This window comes from Saimiri boliviensis, chromosome 4 (genome assembly GCF_048565385.1).
Source record: "Saimiri boliviensis isolate mSaiBol1 chromosome 4, mSaiBol1.pri, whole genome shotgun sequence".
NCBI lineage: Eukaryota > Metazoa > Chordata > Mammalia > Primates > Cebidae > Saimiri > Saimiri boliviensis.
Window position 1 is genome coordinate 27,247,750 of NC_133452.1, and position 22,382 is coordinate 27,270,131.

Here is a 22,382-nt window from a genome sequence, read left to right on the forward strand (position 1 = left end):
AAATCTGTAGAAATATTGGGTTTGGGGAATAATATAATATCAGGTTTAGAAATGTATGGTTTAGTGTTTCCATGAGAAAAGAGTTTAATTATAATTGATTATGATAGTTGATGACAGTTTAGTGATGTTTAGTGGATAGTGGAAATAAGACTGAGGCATTCTTGAGGGAGATGACTCCATATGACTGATAATGAAAGCCACCAGCATGGATAAGGACACCCTGGGTAGATGAGAAGAATGGGAAAGGCATTGGGCCTATGGCAGAACTCAGAATCACCAGTGCCTGAAGTTTAGGTAGAGGAAGAGGATTCTACAGAGGATAATGAAGCATGAACAGAGGTAGGAAGACAACCAGGCAGGAGTGATGTCAGGAAATCAAAGAATGATAAAAGTGCCAAAATTTTGCTGAAAGGTCAAGCGAAGTTGAAGTCTGAAGAAGATGTGTGTTTGATTTAACGACACTTTGTTGGTAATAGGATTTTGGTGGAGCAGGAAACCGGATTGAGGAGTGAATAGGATATGTGGAAGTGAAAACAATGAATTCAAGAAGTTTGCTTGAAAAGAAGCACACAAGAAATAGAGCCACAGCTGGTGTAGGACAAAGATGAAGACGTTTGTTGTGAAAAGATACAAGGATATATTTCAAGCATGACGTATAGAAGTCCCTAAAGATGGAGAGGATGAAGCTACAGAAAAAGAGTAGGCGGTTGGGAACCAAAGCACAGTTGTGTGATGACCCTTAAGTTTCAAACAAGCAAACAAGTTTTTGTCAGTTATCTTCATGGCCCCCTGAAACTCAACTTGACATTTTTCTCTTGGCTCTGTGCTCAGATTCTTAACTCTATGTTTTCTGTATTTTGGAATCACTGGAAATTCTGATTGAGCCTCCTACTCTCTCTTTTCATTCTCAATCTCTATAGTAAATGCTGCCTCCCTTTGCCCTTGTGAATCCATAAATATGTCACTTCTTCATGTTTCTCATCAAAGGAGACAGATGCTGAAGCCAGATGACTGTGGGTTCAATATGGATGTCATCACTCATTTCTGTTGTTTCACTTTGAACAATAACCTAATCTGAGCCCTGGTTTTCTTATTCATAAAGATATACATATATATGAGACAAAGTCTTACTCTGTTGTCTAGACTGGAGTGCAGAGCAACTATCATAGCTTATTGTAGCCTCCAACTCCTGGGCTCAGGCGATCCTCCTGTCTCAGTTTGCTGAGTAGTTAGGACCACAAACATGGACCACCACACGGGATAATTTTTAAGTTTTTTTTTTTTTTTTTTTTTTTTTTTTTGAGATGGAGTTTCCCTTTATTGCCCAGACTAGAGTGCAGTGGTACAATCTTGGCTCACTGCAACCTCCACCTGCTGAATTAAAGCAATTCTTGTGCCTCGACCTCCTGAATAGGTGAAATTATAGACTTGTGCCACCACATCCAACTAATTTTTGTATTTTTAGTAGAGACAGGGTTTCACCATGTTGCCAGGTTGATCTTGAACTCCTGACCTCAAGTGATCTGCCCACCTCGGACTCCCAAAGAGCTGGGATTACAGGCATAAGCCACCATGTCAAGGCAATTTTAATTTTTTTTTTTTTTTTTTTGCAGAGATGGAGTCTCCCTGTGTTTCCCAGGATGGTCTTGAACTGGCTGCAATTCTCTTGTCTCAGTCTCCCAAAGTGTTGGGTTTACAGACCTGAGAGACGGTGCCTGGCCAAGGATATAATTTTTTGAAAATTAAGTAAGAGAACATTGTAGGCCTTAAATGTGTTTATTTCTGTCTGTTCCCTTATAAAAAAAAAGTTATCTCTCTCAATTGGCAATCACCTATGTGATCTACATAAGCATCTCTGAGGTTCTCATTCAGTCTTATTCAGTTCTCATTCTTATTTTATCCTAATGTTGCTTTTTTCCTCACAATACTGGTTATCCCACAAGTCTCAACCATTATGGATCATCTGTTTGCCACCCTTTAAATCAAACTTTTGGGGGCAGGAAGAAAGCAAGCTTGAGGGTGGGGAGGGGAGAATTAGGGCCAAGTTGTTTCCAAATCTGTACTCTTAAAACAGCAAAGAATCAGGAAATAGCATGCGTTAGACAGAAACAGAAATTCAATCCTGGTTTCAACAGTGGAGGACATATTGACCATTTTAAACAATATTGTTTGATCTTGTTTATTATTTTACAAAACGAATATTAAAAGTCTTTAGTAAGGATTTGAGGAACTTGAACAAGGAATTCTTGAAATGAGAATTGTGAGCCTGTGATTAAATTTATTTGTGTGTATAATATGTTGATTTCTGGGATAGAGATTAAAACTTGGGAGCAGCCAAGGACCTGTTAGCATAAACAAATATCTCATAGAGAATCATTCGTTTGTCATGTGGTCCGGATCAAATCCCCTTTTTCTCAATGGGAGTAGGAATTTTACACATCACAGTGAGATGCTAGTAAAAGGTGCATATAAATAATGTCTTCAAAAGTGATTTTACAGGCAACAAAATTGACCACTCCCCTCATTTAAAAAACTCTGGCTTATTTACAGATGTACCATTTCATTATATGAATTCTCACTTCAGTTCATAATCCTTCTTTTTGGTAATTAACCTGTGTTTCCATATAGCTTTAAAAGGGGATCTTCAACGGCATTTTACATAATATTTCAACTCCTAGACTATGGAATAAGCTCTTGAGTGTTCATAATAGAGGTCTCTTGAATTAGAAGCAAAGTAGAAAGTCTTGACTATTCCTATCGCCGTTTTGTTGGAGACCATGGAAATGCTGGAGCACCTTCTTTCTGGCACTTTTATTGAAGGGACTAACTGTTCTGACTCACGATAAATAAAACTGAAGATGGAAGGGAAAAAATTAAATCCTGGGAAATCAGAAAATAAAATGTAGGAAAAGCAGTTGTAGTGCATGACACTACAGAGTGTGTCAAGCTGTTTTTGTTTAAAATAACACACAAAATGCAGCTTAAAAAAAAATGTAGGTGTTGAAAAGCATTTCCTTTTTGGGGTGGGTGTGGTTGGCTTCTATTCACTCCCTCCAGAGCTGTGAACTCTCTCTCACTTGGAGACTCGTCTCCTCTCACTACATCTCATTTCCAAACTTCATGAAAAACGAGGTGTCAGACACTGAAGTAATTTCAATTTGGCTAACAGTCAAAGAAACTAAACTACTGATTGCTTTGTAAGTCTCTGTCCTGAACAGAGCAATTGAACACTATGGGATTGTTTATTTCAGGATAGAAAATTCAATCTATGGCTTTAAAAGTAATTGGAAAGTCCTTAAATTGGTCAAACTCAATGTCGGTTACTTTCATGCTATCCTGTACACATTGCCCTGTGAAATTATTTCAGGGTACCCAAGCTCTATTTTCCATTTCAGCTCTGATTTGTACTTGCAAACATGTTCTCTCTTTTCCTCTTATTTTTTTCCTACACCTCTGTACTCTAAGGGCTATCAATTTTTTCTGGATTAAAATTATGGAAAAGGGATCTTGGTAAGGCAAAGAGGCTGCAAAAGGGATGAGAGGATACAAAAATGCTGCTGAAAACAGGCATTCTTGAAAAAATGCAGTTTTAGAGAAAGAGGGCAGGCTCATGGTCTAGCTGTCAATTTGAGATTTCCAGCTCTCCAAATCTGATTAAGTTTGCCTTGAATGTCCTTCCAAGATTTTTGTGTTTCTGAGAGGGTTTCATGCCATCTCATGGTGACCTCTAATTTGGGCTTTTTGCCTCTGCTGAGTTATCCTTGTTGGCTTTGTGTCTTATAATGTTTGTTTATCTCTCCAACTCTCCAACGGTGTCTCCCAGAGGTGCATGTAACCATCGCTCCTGATTTCTACAACAAATCTATTTGCTAAGAGCCTTCTTATAGACAGAAAAAATTTGCCAAAAGTTAGATATTTAAATTTTAGAAGCAGAAAAAAACATTGCGTAGACTGTCAGACCTCTTCATTCATAAAGATCCTGTAGCAAATCTCCCACATTTCTGGAACAAGAGAACTCCCTCTTGCCACCCTCTTCTCTCCTTTTGACTCTTTTCTGCTCCATCTCTCTAAGGAGAAAAAAAAAAAAAGTCTTCCCATTTTAAGTATTTCCAACCTATATCATTACATAAAAAAGTCTTTTTGCACATCTAGCTATTCAGATGATGATTTGAAATTTCCATTTGGTTTTTACATATCTTTAAAAGAAACTTTATAAGAATCTTTAGATTCTTCCAGGTACTTAGCGGGAAACAGGATGGGAAGTAGGGTTGGGAGAGTGGGGATCTACACATCTTCTTGTCTCTAATAACTAAGGATGTTGTGTTAGTAGTGATATAGTCCCAGTGTTTACCACTCTAGTGTGGGGTCTCATTCTGTCACCCAGCGTACAGTACAGTGGCATGATCTCAGCTCATTGCAACCTCTGCCTCCTGGGTTCAAGCGATTCTCCTGCCTCAGCCTCCCAAGTAGCTGGGATTACAGGTGTGCACCACCACACCCAGCTAATTTTTGTATTTTTAGTAGTGACATTTTTGCCATGTTGGCCAGGCTGGTCTCGAACTCCTGACCTCAAGTGACCCACCTGTCTCAGTCTCTCAAAGTGCTGGATTACAGGCACCTGGTCGTCCTGGGTTTTTTTTTCTGTTAGCTTTGTGGTTTTAGCCTTTATGATTTCATCTATGATCTGGCTTGATGTGTATGTGTGTGTGTGTGTGTGTGTGTGTGTGTGTGTGTGAATCAAGGATTTGTTTGTTTATTTCCATGTGGATATTTACTTGTTTAAGCCCCATTTGTTAAAAATACTGTCTAAACCAATTGACTGAACAAATATGAGTCTATTTCTGGGCTCTTCATTTCTTCTGTCGAACTGTGAGTCTATTCTGACTCATATATCCTGATTATATCTTACTGTGTTGATTATGATAGTAAATTTTAAATTCAAGTAAAGTAAGTCTTCTAATTTTGCTCTTTTCCAAGATTATTTTGGCACTCTTAGGTCTTTTTCATTTCTACATAAATTTCTAAATCACCTTCTCAAATTCTTTTTCTAAAGCCTTCTGAGATTGGGATTGGGATTGCATAGAATCTGTAGAAAAATTTGTAGAGAATTGACACCTTGAAAAGGTTAAGTCTGGCAGTTCATTAAACATGGTATAGCTCTTTCTTTATCTAGGTCTTTTTATTATCTTCCCAATGTTTTACAGTTTTCAGAATAGAAATTTTACATGTTTCGTTGAATCTATTCCTAAATATTTTACAATTTTGATGTTATCTTAAAGCCATTTTAAAAAAGATGTTGCGTTTTGCATTGTTTGCCCCTAGTGTATAAAAGGAAAAATTTTTTTTCTTTACTGACTTTACATTCTGTGACCTTACTAAAATCTCTTATTTACTTTCATATTTATATTATGGATTTCTTTCTATTTTCTATGTACATAATCGAGTTTTCTGTAAGTAAAAAGTGATCCACTACCTAGGAATACAGCTAACTGAACAGGTGAAAGAGCTCTAAAAGGAGAACTACGAAACACCATGAAATATGGATTGCAAGAATCAATACCGTTAAAATGACCAAACTGCCCAAAGTAATTTACAGATTCAATATTATTTCTATAAACTACCATTATTATTGTTCACAGGATTAGAAAAATCTATTCTAAAATTCATATGGTACAAAAAAGAGCCAGAATAGCTGAAGCAATCCTAAGCAAAAAGAGCAAAGCTGATGGCAACACAGTACTCAACTTCAAACTCTAAGACTATAGTAACCAGCATGGTACTGGTACAAAAGCCAAATAGATCAATGGAAGATAATAGAAAACTCAGAAATAAAGCTGCAGTGTTACAACCATCTAATCTTTGACAAAGCTGACAAAAACAAGCAATGGAGAAAGCACTTCCTATTTAAAAAATGGGTGAGAATAACTGGCTAGGCATATTCAGAAGAATGAAACTGGACCCTTACCTATTACCATACAGAAAATTAACTTATGATGGTTTAAATATTTAAATGTAGGCTTCAAACTATAAAAATCCTAGCATAAAACCTAGGAATTACCCTCCTTCACTCTGGCCCTGGCAAATAATTTTTGGCTAAGTCCCCAAAAGCAACTGCAAAGAAACTCAAAAATTGACAAGTAGCAACAAATTTAACTGAAGAACTCTGCACACTCTATCAATAGAGTAAACAGACAACCTACAGAGTGGGAGAATATATTCACAAACCATGCATCTGACAAAGGTCTAATATTCAGAATCTATAAGGAACATAAACAAATCAACAGGCAAAAATCCAATAGTCTTTAAAAAATGAGCAAAGGATGTGTACAGACACTTCTCAAAAAAAAGGGGGGCATACAAATGGCCAACAAACATATGAAAAAATGCTAATCATCAGTAATCATCAGAGAAATGCAAATTGAAACCACAGTGAGATACTGTCTCACAGCAGTCAGAATGGCCATTGTTAAAAAGTCAAAAAAATAACAGATGCTGATGAGGCTGTGGAGGAAAAGGAATGCTTACACACTGTTGATAGGAATATAAATTAGTTCAGTAACTGTGGAAAGCAGCTTGGAAATGTCAAAGAAACTTAAACCACAGCTACCATTCAGCAATGCTGTAAGTGGGTATATCATGATACCAAAAACATTCATGCACTCGTAAGTTCATAGCCAAACTATTTATAATAGTAAAGACATAAAATCAACCTAGGCGTCCATCAATTGCAGATTGGATAAAGAAGATGTGGTATATATACACCATGAAATACTATGCATCCATAAAAAAGAATGAAGTCATGTCCTTTGCAGCAACCTGAATGCAGTTGGAGGCTATTATCCTAAGCACATTAATGCAAAATCAGAAAACTAAGTATCTTATGTTCTCACTTATAAGTGGAAGCTAAACATTGAGCACTGTTTAACTTCTACTTTTAAGTGAGAACATAAGATACTTAGTTTTCTGATTTTGCATTAATTTGCTTAGGATAATAGCCTCCAGCTGCATTCAAGTTGCTGCAAGTAAACATGGGAACAACAGACACTGTGAATTACTAGATGGAGGAGGTAGAGAGAAAAGCATGGGTTAAAAAATTACCTGTTGGGTACTAGGCTGATTACCTGGATGCAATCCATCCATATAACAAATCTGCATGTGTACACCCTGTGTCTAAAATAAAAGTTGAATTTTTATTAAAGAGTAATCTACTTCTTCCATTCTAATCTATGTGCATTAATTTTTTTTCTTGCAGTGTTCAACGGTCTAATACGTCCAGTATAATACTGAATAGAAATAGAACCCACTTTTGACTTTCTTACATTTTCAAAAGTTGTTTTAGGTTTTCTACTTCATTGAATTCTTCTCTTTTCTTTTTTTTTTTTTTTTTTTTTTTTTTTGAGACGGAGTTTCGCTCTTGTTACCCAGGCTGGAGTGCAATGGCACGATCTCGGCTCACCGCAACCTCCGCCTCCTGGGTTCAGGCAATTCTCCTGCCTCAGCCTCCTGAGTAGCTGGGATTACAGGCACCCACCACCATGCCCAGCTAATTTTTTGTATTTTTAGTAGAGATGGGGTTTCACCATGTTGACCACGATGGTCTTGATTTCTTGACCTCGTGATCCACCCGCCTCGGCCTCCCAAAGTGCTGGGATTACAGGCTTGAGCCACCGCGCCTGGCCTGCTCTTTTCTATTTCATATTTTTACTCATTTTAGATTTAATTCAATCATCTTTTTCCAACTTTTTAGACTGATAGCTTGGAATATTGAATTTAAATGTCAATTAAAATGTATATAAATATAAAAGCACTTAAAGCTGTGAATTTCTTCTATGCACTGCTTTAGCCTAAATCCCAGATATTACAATGCTGTACTTTTATTACCATTAGGTTGAAAATATTTTATGTTTCCTCTGATTTCTTCCTTGACCCACAGGATATTTAACAGTGTGTTAATTATTTTCCAAGTACTTGGGGTTTAATAAATATATTATTGTTATTGATTTTAATTTAACTCTATGTGGTCTGAATACAAAGTTTAAACTTTGAGCGTATTAATGCTTATTTTATTTCACTGCTTGTAGTCTTTGGTAAACATTCTATAGACAGAAGAAGTGTTCCATAGTTATTGGATTATTTGTTCTATAAGTGTCAATTAGGTTGTGATAATTAATCATGTTTAAATCTTCTCTATCCTTGCTTGTTTCTTGTTAAGTTCTAGCATTTGCTGAAGCAATTACTAAAATCTGTAATCAAGGATTTAGCTTTTACTCTCTAATTTTGTCAGTTTTTTTTTAGCTATTATGAAAGTTTGTTATTGGATACCTACTCATCCATAATTGCTGCTTTTTCCTGATTGACTGTTTTAACATTTTAAAATATCTTTCCTTATTGCTGATGATATTTCATATCTCAAGGCTTATTTTGTCTGATCTCATAGCCACTCTAGCTTTCTTATCTGACTTTTTATGATATATCTCTTTGTATTCTTTTATTTTCAACTTCTCTGTGCCCTTACATTTGAATTGCTCCTCATATATGCCAATGAATTGAGTCTTTTTCCAATTTCAGTTCACTTACAATATCCATCTTTTAATTGGATTGTTTCAATTTTATTTAATATAATTACTTACACAGTTGGATTAATGTCTACAATTTTTTCTAGTTGTCCCATTGCTTTCAAAATCTTACTCTTTTTCTTGCCTTTTTCAAATAGCTGTACTTTGTGAGATTCATTTTTAGTTTCTCTAATGGTTTTTAGTTTATTTCTTTGCACTATTTAATTAGTTACAATATATTATATCTATACATGTTGTATGCCCCACAATATGGTACTATAATTTATTCTGTAAACAGTCATATACATTTTCCAGAAAATAATACAAGAAAAAAATTATAGCTTTTTATGTTTACCCACATTTTTACCATTTCCAGGACTTCTCATTTCTTCATTTAGAGACATGTTTCCATCTGATGTCATTTCCCTTCGGCTAAATAACTTCATTTTGCATATCTTAAAATTAAGGCCTGCTGGCAATGAAATCTACTTTTGCATTACATGTAAAAGTCTTTGTGTTACATTCATTTTTCACGAATATTTTCTTTTTTTAAATACTTTAAGTTCTGGGGTACATGTGAAGAGCATGTAGCATTGTTTCATAGGTATACGCATGCCATGGGGGTTTGCTACATCTAGTTTTCTTTGAGTATAGAATTCTGTGTTGACTTTTTTTATTTTTAAGCATTTTGAAGAAACCATTAAATTGGTTTCTGACCTCTATTGTGGCTAATGACCTCTATTGTGGCTAATGTTATAGACATAAACTGCTAATATGGTATGGCAATATTTCAATTACTACAATATCTTGAATTGTAATAATCCCTATGTGTCAAGGCCAGGGCCAGGTGGAGAAAATATAATCATGGGGGCGGTTTCTTTCATACTGTTCTCAGGGTAATGAACATGTCTCACAAGATCTGATGGTTATATAAATGGTAGTTCCCCTGCACAAGCTCTCTTGCCTGACACATGTAACATGGGACTTTGTTCCTCCTTTGCCTTCAGCCCTGATTGTGAGGCTTCCCAAGCCATGTAGAACTGCGAGTCTCATTAAACTTCTCTTTCTTTATAAATTTATCCAGTCTTGGGTATGTCTTTATTAGCAATGTGAGAACAGACCATTACAACTCTCATTCTTCTGTCATTTCTTGTTGTGCACTGTGTCGTATTTTTCTGACTTCCTTCAAGAATTTTTTTATTATACTTTAAGTTTTGGGGTACATATGCAGAACATGCAGGTTTGTTACATAGGTATACATGTTCCTTGGTAGTTTGTGGCATCCATCCCCCTGTCACCTATATTAGGTATTTCTCCTAACATTATCCCTCTCCAATCCCCCTATCTCTGCTATACTCCCTAACCCCCTCAACCCTGACAGCCCCAGTGAGTGATGTGTCCCTCCCTGTGTCCATGTGTTCTCAGTGTTCAGCACACACTTATGAGTGAGAACATGGGGTGTTTGGTTTTCTGTTCCTGTGTCAGTCTGATAAGAATGATGGTTTCCAGATTCACCCATGTTCCTGTAAAGGACATGAACTCATCCTTTTTATGGCTGCATAGTATTCCATGGTATATATGTACCACATTTTCTTTATGCAGTGTATCTTTGATGGGAATTTGGGTTGGTTCCAAGTCTTTGCTATTGTAAACAGTGCTGCAGTAAACACATGTGTGCATGTGTCTTTATAATTGAATGTTTTATAATCCTTTGGGTATATACCCAATAATGGGATTGCTGGGTCAAATGGTATTTCTATTTCTAGATCCTTGAGGAATCACCACACTGTCTTCCACAATCATTGAACTAATTTCCACTCCCACCAACAGTGTAAAATCATTTCTATTTCTCCATATCTTCTTCAGCATCCGTTGTCTCCTGATTTTTTAATGATCACCATTCTAACTGGCATGAGATGGTATCTCATTGTGGTTTTGATTTGCATTTCTCTAATGACCAGTGAAGATGAGTTTATATATATATATATGTTTGTTTGCTGTTTAAATGTCTTATTTTGAAAAGTGTCTGTTCATATTCTTCACCCACTTTTTGATTTTTTTTTGTCAATTTGTGTAAGTTCTTTGTAAATTCTGGTTATTAGTCCTTCGTCAGATGGGTAGATTGCAAAATTTTTTTTCCATTCTGTTGGTTGCTGGTTCACTCTAATGGTACTTTCTTTTACTGTGTAGAAGCTCTTAAGTTTAATTAGGTCCCATTTGACTTCTTTTGGCTTTTGTTGCCATTGTTTTTGGTGTTTTAGTCACGAAGTCCTTGCCTATGCCTATGTCCTGAATAGTATTTTTGCATCTATGTTGATCATGAATATTGGCCTGAAGTTTTCTTTTTTAGTTGTGTCTCTGCCAGGTTTTGATATCAGGATGATACTGGTCTCATAAAACGAGTTAGAGAGGATTCTCTTTTTTAGTATTGTTTGGAATAGTTTCAGAAGGAATGGTACCAGCTCCTCTTTGTACCTCTGGTAGAATTTAGCTGTGAACCCATCTGATCTGGACTTTTTTGGTTGGTAGGCTATTCATGGCTGTCACAACTCCAAACCTTGTTATTGGTCTATTCTGGGATTCAACTTCTTGCTGATTTAGTTTTGGGAGGATGTAAGTGTCCAGGAATTTATTCCTTTCTTTTAGATTTACTGATACATATGCATAGAGCTGTCTGTAGTAATCTCTCATGGTAGTGTGTATTTCTGTGGAATCGATGATAATATCCCCTTTATCATTTCTTATTGCATCTATTCAATTCTTCTCTCTTTTTTTCTTTATTAGTCTGGCTAGTGGTCAATCTATTTTGTTGATCTTTTCAAAAAAACAGCTCCTGACTTCGTGTCTCTATATCCTTCAGTTGTGCTCTGATCTTAGTTATTTCTTGTCTTTTGCTAGCTTTTGAATTTGTTTGCTCTTAATTCTCTAGTTCTTTTAATCATGACGTGAGGGTGTCTATTTTAGATCTTTCCTCACTTCTCATGTGGGCATTTAGTGCTATAAATTTCCTTCTAGACACTGCTTTAAATGTGTCCCAGAGATTCTGGTATGTTGTGTCTTCATTCTCATTGGATTTGAAGAACATCTTTATTTCTGCCTTTATTTGATGATTTATCCAGTAGTCATTCAGGAGCAGGTTGTTCAGTTTCCATGTAGTTGTGCAGTTTTGAGTGAGTTTCTTAATCCTAAGTTCTAATTTGATTGCACTGTGGTCTGAGAGACTGGTTGTTATGATTTCCATTCTTTTTCATTTGCTGAGGAATGATTTACTTACAATTATGTGGTCAATTTTAGTGTAAGTGTGAAGTGGTGCTAAGAAGAATGTATATTCTGTAGATTTGGAGTGGAGAGTTCTGTAAATGTCTATTATATCTGCTTGGTCTAGATCAGAGTTCAAGTCCTGGATATCCTTGTTAATTTTCTGTCTTGTTGATCTGTACAATATTGACAGTAGAGAGTTAAAGCCTCCCACTATTATTGTGTGGGAGTCTAAGTCTCTTTGTAGGTTATTAAGAACTTGCTTTATGAATCTGGGTGCTCTTGTATTGGGTGCATATATATTTAGGAAAGTTAGCTCTTCTTGTTGCATTGATCCTTTTACATTATGTAATGCCCTTCTTTATCTCCTTTGACCTTTGTTGGTTTGTCTGTTTTATCAGAGACTAGGATTGAAACCCCAGCTTTTTTTTTTTGCTCTCCATTTGCTTGGTAAATCTTCATCACTTTATTTTGAGGCTATGTGTGTCTTTGCATGTGAGATGGGTCTTCTGAATACAGCACACCAATGAGTCTTGACTCTTTATCCAATTTGCCAGTCTGTGTCTTTTGATTGGGGCATTTAGCCCATTTATATTTAAGGTTAATATTGTTATGTGTGAATTTGGTCCTGCCATTTTGATGCTAGCTGGTTGTTTTGGTTGTTTTGCCTGTTAGTGGATGCAGTCTCTTCATAGTGTTGATGGTCTTTACAATTTGGCATGTTTTTGCAGTGACTGGCACTTGTTCCTTTCCATGTTTAGTGTTGCCTTCAGGAGCTCTTGTAAGGCAGGCCTGGTGTTGAAATCTCTCAGCAGTTGCTTTTCTGTAAAGGATTTTATTTCTCCTTCACTTATGAAGCTTAGTTTGACTGGATTTGAAAATCTGGGTTGAAAATTCTTTTCTTTAAGGATGTTCGGTATTGGACCCCACTCTCTTCTGGCTTGTAGGGTTTCTTCCAAGAGCTCCTCTGTAAGTCTGATGGGCTTCCTTTTGTGGGTAACCTGACCTTTCTCTCTGGCTTCCCTTAGCATTTTTTCAACCTGGTGAATCTAAGGATTATGTGCCTTAGGGCTCTTCTCAAGGAATATCTTCATGGTGTTCTCTGTATTTCCTGAATTTGAATGTTGGCCTGCCTTGCTAGGTTGGGGATATTCTCCTGGATAATATCCTCAAAAGTGTTTTCCAACTTGGCTTGATTCTCCCTGTCACATTCAGGTACACCACTCAAACGTAGATTTGGTCTTTTCACATAATCCTGTATTTCTTGGAGGCTTTGTTCATTTTTTTCACTCTATTTTTTCTCTAATCCTGCCTTCTCACTTTATTTCATTGAGTTGATTTTCAATCCCTAATATCCTTTCTTCCACTTGATTGATTCAGCTATTGAAACTTGTATGTGTTTCATGAAGTTCTTGTGCTGTGTTTTTCAACTCCATCGAGTCATTTATCTTCTTCTCTAAACTACTTATTCTAGTTAGAATTTCATCTAACCTTTTCCCAAGATTCTTAGTTTCCTTGCATTGGGTTAGAACATGCTCCTTTAGCTTGGAGAATTTTGTTATTACCCACCTTCTAAAGCTTGCTTCTGTCAATTCATCAGTCATTCTCCATCCAGTTTTGTTACCTTGCTGGTGAGGAGTTGTGATCCTTTGGAGGAGAAAAGGCATTCTTGTTTTTGGTGATTTCAGCCTTTTTGCACTGGTTTCTTCCCATCTTCACGGACTTATCTGCCTTCAGTCTTTGAAATTGAATGGGGTCTCTGGGTGGACATCCTGTCTTTTGATGTTGAAACTATTTCTTTCTGTTTTTAAGTTTTCCTTCTAACAAGCCCCTCTGCTGCAGGTCTGCTGGAAGTCTACTCCAGACTCTGCTTGCCTGGGAATCACTCACAGGGGCTGCAGAACAGCAAAGATTGCTTCCTGTTTCTTCTTCTGGTAGCTTCATCCTGAAGGGTACCCACCAGATGTCAGCCAGAGCTCTCCTGTATGAGGTGTCTCTTAGAACACACAGGGGTCATGGAGCCACTTAAGCAGGTAGTCTGTCCTTTATCAGAGTTCAAGTGCTGTGCTGGGAGATCCATTGCTCTCTGCAGAGCTCAGTTGTAAATGTGGAGATCACTCGCCTCTGTATCATTCTTGCTGTGAACTGCAGATAGGAGATGTTCCTATTTAGTCATCTTGGCAGAAGTCCCCCAAGATTTTTTTTTAATCCTTTATCTATCCAGTTTGATTATGATGTACTGAGGTAGGGCTCTGTGTGTGTGTGTGTGTGTGTGTGTGTGTGTGTGTGTGTGTGTCTTTATCTGTAAGATATACTGTGTGAGGTTCACTGCACTTCTTTGATCTCTATGTCAGTGTTTTTGACCAAATTTTGAAGCTTTACAGTAAATGTTTCATAACCATTTCCCCATTCTCTCCTTTTCTTATCTCTTCTGGAGCTCCAGTTAAACATATATTATAGTTTTTAGGTTCCAGAGGTTCTATGCATTTTGTTGTTGTTGTTAATCCTGTACTCTCTTCTCTTGAGGCACAGATAACTTTTATTGCTCTGTCTTCGAATTCACCTAGTCTTTCTTCTACCATCTCTAATGTGCTATTAAGTCTATCCAATGGATATTTTATTTCCAATATTATATTTTCCAGTTCTAGAACTTCTTTTGTATTCTTTATATTTTTCATTTCATTTCTATCATTTCCTGTAAATTCATTTTTTTATGGCCATTTACAACTAAACTGGGTGATTGCAGCAGGTGTCCCAATCAATCAAGGTTTACTGAGTCTGCTTGAGAATGCCCCTGGGAAAACACAAGTCACAGGTGGATCTGTGGCCATTTGTTCCAAAGGAGTTGTCAGGAGGTTTAGTATTTGTATTAGTTCATTTTCATGCTGCTAATAAAGTCATATCTGAGACTGGGGTTAAAAAAAAAAGAAGTTTGATTGGACTTGCAGTTCCACATGTCTGGGAGGCCTCAAAATCATGATGGGAAGTGAAAGGTACTTCTTACATGGTGGTGGCAGGAGAATGTGAGGAAGAAGCAAAAATGGAAACCTCTGCTAAACCCATCAGATCTCACGAGACTTACTGAGAAGAATAGCATGGTAAAAACAGGCCCCCATGATTCAGTTACCTTCCCCTGGGTCTTTCCCACAACACATGAGACTTCTGGGAGATACAATTCAAGTTAAGATTTGGGTGGGGACATAGCCAAACCATATCAGTATTTATACATTTTCCTTAAATAGGTTGGGGTGCATGGTGGGGCACAGTGGGAAAAATGGTTACATACTCATGAGACTTTAGCTAGTGTCCAGTAAATCTACATTATACATAAGATAAGGTGACCATCTGAAGAAAATGGGAATAGAGGAAGCAGATACTCAATGAGGGGTGAAGGAATAATTAATAGCATTGTGCCTTTTTTGTGTACCTGGGAACATAAACTAGTAGTCAACATTATCAGTGTGAAGTCTTTGAAAAGGGTGGGTTCTGTAAGACCTTAGGGATGAAAGCCTAATGATGATAATATGGTTAGGCTTTGTGTCCCCACCCACATCTCACCTTCAATTATAATCTCCATAATCCTCATGTGTCAAGGGAGAAACTAGTTGGAGGTAATTGGATCATGGGGGTGGTTTCCCCTATGTTGTTCTTATAATAGTGATTGAGTTCTCACAAGTTCTGATGTTTTTATAAATGTTTGGTATTTCCTTCTGTGTTCATTCTCCCTCCTACCACCTTGTGAAGAAGGTACCTTGCTTCCCCTTCACTTTCTACCATGATTATAAGTTTCCTGAGTTCTCCCCAGCCATGAGAGACTGTGATTTAATTAAACCTCTTCTTTCTAAATTACCTAGTCTTGGGTACTTCTTTATAGCAGTGTGAGAATGGACTACTACAGATGGTTAGTGAGGGAGGGATATAACAAAGCATGTCCAACCTCTCATTCCATCATAGCTTGGAACTCAGTTTTCAAGGTTTCTTTGGAGTACCCTTCACCAAGAGGGGGTCTATTCAGTCAGTTGGGAGCAAGAGTTTTCTTTCTTTCTCACCCTTTTTGACTTTAGGTCTTTGATTACATTGTAACTGTTTTCTTGAAGTTCTTGTCTCTTTATTACAAATTATTAGTTATCTCGGGATCTGTTTTATTGACTGTTTTTTCTTCTCTTCTATGAGTAACATTTTCCTTTTTCTTTACACTTCTAGTAATCTTTATTGAATAATTTTTCTAAGAGTTTGCAGGGCTGTAATAACACAATAGCATGAACTAGGTGGCTTAAACAACAGAAATTATTTTCTCACAATTCTGGAAGCTACAAATCCAAGACTATGGTGACAGTGGGTTGGGTTCCTCCTGAAACCTTTGTCCTTAGCTTGCAGATGGCTGCCTTCTCATTGTGTCATCACAGGGTCATCCCTCTATCTGTTCTTGTCTGTATCCTAATCTCCTCTTCATGTAAGGACACCAGCAGATTATATTAGAGCCCACTTTGAAGACAATATCTTAACCTAATTATCTCTTTAAATGTTCTATCAGTTACATTCTGAAGTAGTGAAGATAGGGGGTTCAACATACAAATTTTGAGGGAGCATAGTTCTGCCCATAACAATGTATATCATGCAATATACATTTTAGAACTCTCAATTCTGTTATCCCTCTCTCTGAAAATACTGGTTTTTGTTTTAAAAAGCAGTAATCCTGGCAGAAAACAAATTAAAACTGTTGCTCCAGAAGTAGGCAGCAGCTGAAATCACCCATCAATTTTTGTTTATTTTTATGTTTTAGTCTTCCTGTTGTTTCTTTTTGCTAAACTACTTGAAGTCTCCCTTACACAGGCATTAATAAGGCTTCAGCTAAGGAACTGAGGGTCTCTCTTGTTATTATAAAGTCACCAGTCCCACTCCCATAATAACCCATGAATCCATTAACCCATTAATCTTACACTTGAATGGATTAACCCATTCAAGAGGACTCTGCCCTCATAAATCATTCACCTCTTAAAGGCCCCATATCTCAATACTACCACATTGAAGATTAAATTCCAACATGATAATTGGAGGGGACAAATACTCAAACTACAGAATATATAAAATATGTGTATGTAGCTTCATGATAAATTCTATTTTACTTTATCTTATATAATTTTTATAAGTAAAATAAAATATCAAGCTTGTAAAAGAAAATAAATGCTGATTTAATATAATACTTCTAAACAAATATTCTCAAAACACTTTAAATGAATACTTGAACTTAACTTTTATTCTTTGATTATGTGCACACAAAATTCTAACCAGAAATTCTTAAGAATGTTTCCTTCAAATAATTTACTATTACTATTGATACTAACCTTTGTTTACACAAGCAAATAGAGCAAAGAATATTTGTCACCTAAGCTCTTTTTAAATTGGCTTTTATGGAACTTTGTTCCAGAGAAGGAATCTCAGATAAGACTTTATTAAAGCTGAGCCCACGCATGGGTTTACACTCTCAAACACCACCAAGCTGAGTACATTTCCCTCCTGTTGAGGTCCCAAGACAACTTGGGGTCCAAGAGCCTGTTAGAAAGTGACATTCTTTACTTACTACAGGTCAGAAACCCTGTACAGGGACTGTGTAGACAAAGTATGAGGCCAGTTTTTCTCAAAGAGCTTTTATTGACTCTTCAAGTCAAGTTTGATTCCCTAAACAAAAGCAAGCCATTTCAGTCAAAGCCTTGGTAAAACAACCAGTTTCTCATTTGTGTTCTGTTACCAAGAAGCAAAACAAAACAAAACAGAATAACAGATTCTTATTTTATTTATGCAAATAACTATTTTGCCATGAGTTAGGATGCTCACAAATATTAATAGTTGTCAAATTCTGGAGAAATCAGGTAGAGAGAAACAAATATGCTCCAACTTTTGTTCACAAGAGCATACTTTACTCAATTGTTAAATGATGTCAATAGCTCAAGAGAAATGTTTCCTTGACTTCAAAAAACATAACAAAGGATCAGCAACATTTTAAGCAAAGAGTCAAAAAGATTACTTTAGTCTTCTATTAGTTCAGTCCATGAAGTTAACTCTTGTTCTGCTTGATATTCATGAACATTTCAGCTCTCTCTGAGAGCCCTGAAAATTTTTCTCTCTATTTTAATGTTACAATTTCCAAAGTTATTAGAAACCTGCATTTAAGAGCACCTGTCAAAGTTCCATAGCTGACTATAACCCACTTTCTAAAGAGGACCAAAATAGAACAACTGTCCATGGAATGGCTGACAAAAAGTCTTAGTTAGGACAGCCACTATTAAAGCCACAATTGCCAAGGAAATTTTGGTTACCTCTGTGGCATACAATGATTTTATGTAACAATTATAATTATTAATAGCAAACACTAAGCTCTATGAGAATTGTAGGAGTTTCACATAATTTTGGAACACATACCAATAACATATTTATACAAATACAGCCCAAAGAAAGCCAACTTCATATTTTACAATGCTTCCTGCAGAACTTTTATACCAAATAAGCCAAATTTTACTGTTGCATTAGTGTACTATTAATGTTAAAGCCAATTCTTAATAAAACCTTATAGACAAATTTATTCAATCTTAATCAGTTTGACCATAAGGTAAGATTCTTATAAACTTTTTTCCCTCACCTCCCCAGCAAAGTGGATTGTAAAACTCTTATAAACCTTTATAATTTTGGTGAAAGAGCAGATCAGTGCTCTAAGAAAAACCTTATGTGCTTATATTCCAATGTTCAATTTATGGGAAAATTGAATAATACCTTTAACTTTAGCCAATATGTTCACATTCAGAATTTCTTTTACAAGATTAACTTTTTACAAACTTTCCACAATTTGCTTAAACCTTTAACTTTATCTTATTTAATTTAAGACAATCCTTCAACCTTGAAATCTAGGCAAAATAAATCCATATTCCCATGCCTTCTTATAATCTTTTACCAAAAACACATTTCACTTTTCCTACATACCTTGCATGTATGTCATGATAGTGAGTTCTTATTTTTATTTATTTTTTTATTTTTCAAAGATTGCTCTAGTCATGTGAACAAAGAGGCATTCTACTTTTTACTTTTCTGACAAACTTTTGATTTAAGCATTCATTATTTTAAGTCATTAATCTAAGCTCTTTTGTATTACCACACACAACACATATAAATACATAGACAGAAGAAGATGCAGTAGTTGTAAGATGTTTCATTTGCCAGTTTCCTAATTGGATTACTGGTTTCAGCATGGAGCCCTTGGAAGAACAGAGCCAGGAAAGCATACAGTTTGTATAGCCTAATAAATAGGCACAGCTGGAAGGCAAAACAGACCTGCAAAATTAAGAGTCCAATTTTTATACTAGATCCTGGATCCCCCAAGAAAGGGAATCAGTCCATCTCCCATGGGAGCCTTATCTTTCAGTGAAATCCAGGGACATATGCATACTTCTTAGGTGGCCAAGAGCATGCTTACTCTTATCCATATGAGCCAAAAGGTGAGTATTCCACCCCATAACTGCTATTAGCCATCCCCCAAAGTATATTTCCTACTTAGTTATTACACACTAAACTCTCCTATAATGCAAAGTAATTTCTGATACCGTCCAAAGTCAAAAATGTCAGATAACAAAATGCAAAACAGAACAAACCTTAGATTTTGAGAAGGATCTATCAACTTTCAATTCCTGGGGTTTCATGAGGAAAACAGTTTTTTTTTTTTCCCAAAATAGGGTCTGTGGTACCTCCTGTTTTCTCCAAGGAGTCCCAGACTGTTAAGAGCTTGAATATCTACTTTTAATCAAGCTTACTTTTAACTATAGCACTCTTTTTTTAAAAAAAAGTTATTTTAAATTTCTTATTACCCAACTATAGCCAGGCCAAATGGCCACTACTTCTGGCTTTTCAACTTTACTAACAAACCTCCCAGGTGCTCAGAGAAAGGAAAATTCAAGATGGTTCAGGGAGGGAAAAGGAATTTAAAAATGGCAAAGGTCATGCAGATATCAAATCAGAAAGGACTCATTTCAAAATCTGGAAATTGAACCCAGGCCACTGTCATAAAATGGCAAAGCCTTAGCTGCTGAGCTACAACTTAGGTGGTTTCCATTGTACTTCCCAGAAGGAGGCTACAGAAGTCAATTTTGAGCTTGCAAAGACTTTTAACTGCTCTAGACAACTTTTAGGGCTAGCTCATGAACCTCAATATTCCTATTCCCTGCAAGGCAGAGACCAAGAGAAAGTACCAACACATGATTACAAGATGAGGCTCCAAAGAACATTTTTCAATATGTCGTTTCTGGGCAAGATGATTGCTCTGAGTAACAAAAAAGATGAAAAAGGGAAAGGAGAGTGCATTAGTCTGGTCTAACGGTGCTATAAAGAAATATCTGAGACTGGTCAATTCACAAAGAAAAGAAATTTAATTGACTCAGTTCTGCATGGCTAGAGAGGCCTCAGAAAACTTATAATCATGGTGAAAGGCACCTATTCACAGGGTGGCAGGAGAGAGAATGAGTGCCGAGGAAAGGCCGAAGCCCCTCATAAAACCATCGTATCTCATGAGAACTCACTTATATCAAGATAACAGCATGGGGGATTCAGTTCTCTCCATCTGGTCTTGCCCTTGACATGTGAGGATTATTACAAGTCAAGGTGAGATTTGGGAAAGAACACAGAGCCAAATCATATTATTCTGCCCCCAGCCCCTCCCAAATCTCATGTCCTCATATTTCAAAATACAATTATGCCCTTCCAATAGTCTCCCAAAGTCTTAACTCATTCTGGCATTAACCCAAACTTTTATGCTCTGCTTCCTCTTGAATGCTTTGCTGCTTAGAAATTTCTTCTGCCAGATACCCTAAATCATCTCTCTCAAGTTCATCTCTAGGGCAGGAGCAAAATCTTGCCAGTATCTTTGCTAAAGCATACTAAGAGTTACTTTTACTCCAGTTCCCAACAAGTTCCTCATCTCCATCTGACACCACTTCAGCCTGGACTTCATTGTTCATATCACTATAAGCATTTTAGTCAAAGCCATTCAACATGTTTCTAGGAAGTTCCAAAGTTTCCCACTTTTCCCTGTTTTCTTCTGAGCCCTCCAAACTGTTCCAACCTCTGCCTGCTACCCAGTTCCAAAGTCACTTCCACATTTTTGGATATCCTTATAGCATCACCCCACTCCTGGTACCAATTTACTGTATTAGTCCCTTCTCACACTGCTGTAAAGAAATACCCAACACTGGATAATTTATAAAGAAAAGAGGTTAAATTTACTCACAGTTCTGTATGGCTGGGGAGGCCTCAAAAAACTTACAATCATGGTGGTAGGCACCTTATCACAGGGCTGTAAGAGAGAGAATAAGTGCAGAGCAAAGGGGTAAGACCCTTATAAAACCATCAGATCTCATGAAAACTCACTCACTATCATGACAACAGCATGGGGGAACCACCCCCACGATTCCATTTTCTCCATCTGTTTCCACCCTTGATGCATGGGGATTATTGCAATTCAAGGTGACATCTGGGTGGAAACACAGAGCCAAACCATATCAGAACAAAAAAGAGAGAGAGGGCAGCATTGCCTGTAGCAGGGTGGGGAAGAGGAAATGTTCCGGGAGGCCAGAGAAAGACTCACCCATCTCAACAACACTGAATCAAAAGTTCAAGTGACCACTTGTCAGTCATGAAGGGACCTTTTACAGCAGTTTCATAAGTTCTCATGGTCCCCTTTTGGGGAGGAAAAAGCTCCCCATATCCCATGATCCTGTATATGCCAAATTCTGTCAACCATAGCCAACAGCAAAGAGTGCAAGACAGAGTCATCCAAAGAGAATGGTGGTTAACATCTCATAGTGCCAAACTCATTTTTAGCTGACAGGACTTTACTGAGAGGAACCTCTAACACCCCAAATCTTAGGACAGGCTCTAACCTTCCTAAGTTTTTATTCGAACCCAAGTTCAGTCTTACCTTTTGTTAAGAGGGACCTTTAACTCTCTCTGTCTTAGGAGAAGCTCTAACTCACCTAAGTTGGGCCTCTAACTCAATCCTATCCCTTTTCTGGGTACCCAACCACTTATCCAAAGCCAATCAGTACTGCAATATTTCCTTCGAATCAGGGGTCTCTTCAGTAAAGTCCCTTTATGGTCACTAGAAACATGTTACCCCAAAGGGGTCCCAATCCAGATCCCTAGAGAGGGTTCTTGGATCTCACACAAGAAAGAATTTGAGATGAGTCCATCGAGTAAAGTGAAAGCAAGTTTATTAGGAAAGCAAAGGAATAAAAGAATGACTACTCCATAGGCAGAGCACCTTGAGGGCTGCTGGTTATCCATTTTTATGGTTATTTCTTGGTTATATGCTAAACAAGAGGTGGATTGTTCATACCTCCCCATTTTAGACCATATTGGGTAACTTCCTGACGTTGCCATGATATTCGTAAGTTGTCATGGTGCCAGTGGGAGTGTAGCAGTGAGGACTACCAAAAGTCACTCTCATTGTCATCTTGGTTTTGCTGAGTTTTAGCCAGCTTTTTTACTGCAACCTGTTTTATCAGCAAGGTCTTTATTACCGTATCTTGT

At 37.0% G+C, this 22,382-nt stretch overlaps 1 long non-coding RNA gene across 1 annotated transcript in view; it reads right to left on the bottom strand.

Moving 5' to 3' along the window:
• The window catches only part of LOC141584252 (uncharacterized), a 58,899-nt gene extending 37,376 nt beyond the window's left edge, over window positions 1–21,523 (bottom strand). The window contains exon 1 of the long non-coding RNA XR_012517168.1: window positions 21,082–21,523. This is a non-coding gene — a long non-coding RNA (uncharacterized LOC141584252). The remainder of the gene's footprint in view (window positions 1–21,081) is intronic.
• Between the last annotated feature and the right edge of the window lie 859 nt (window positions 21,524–22,382).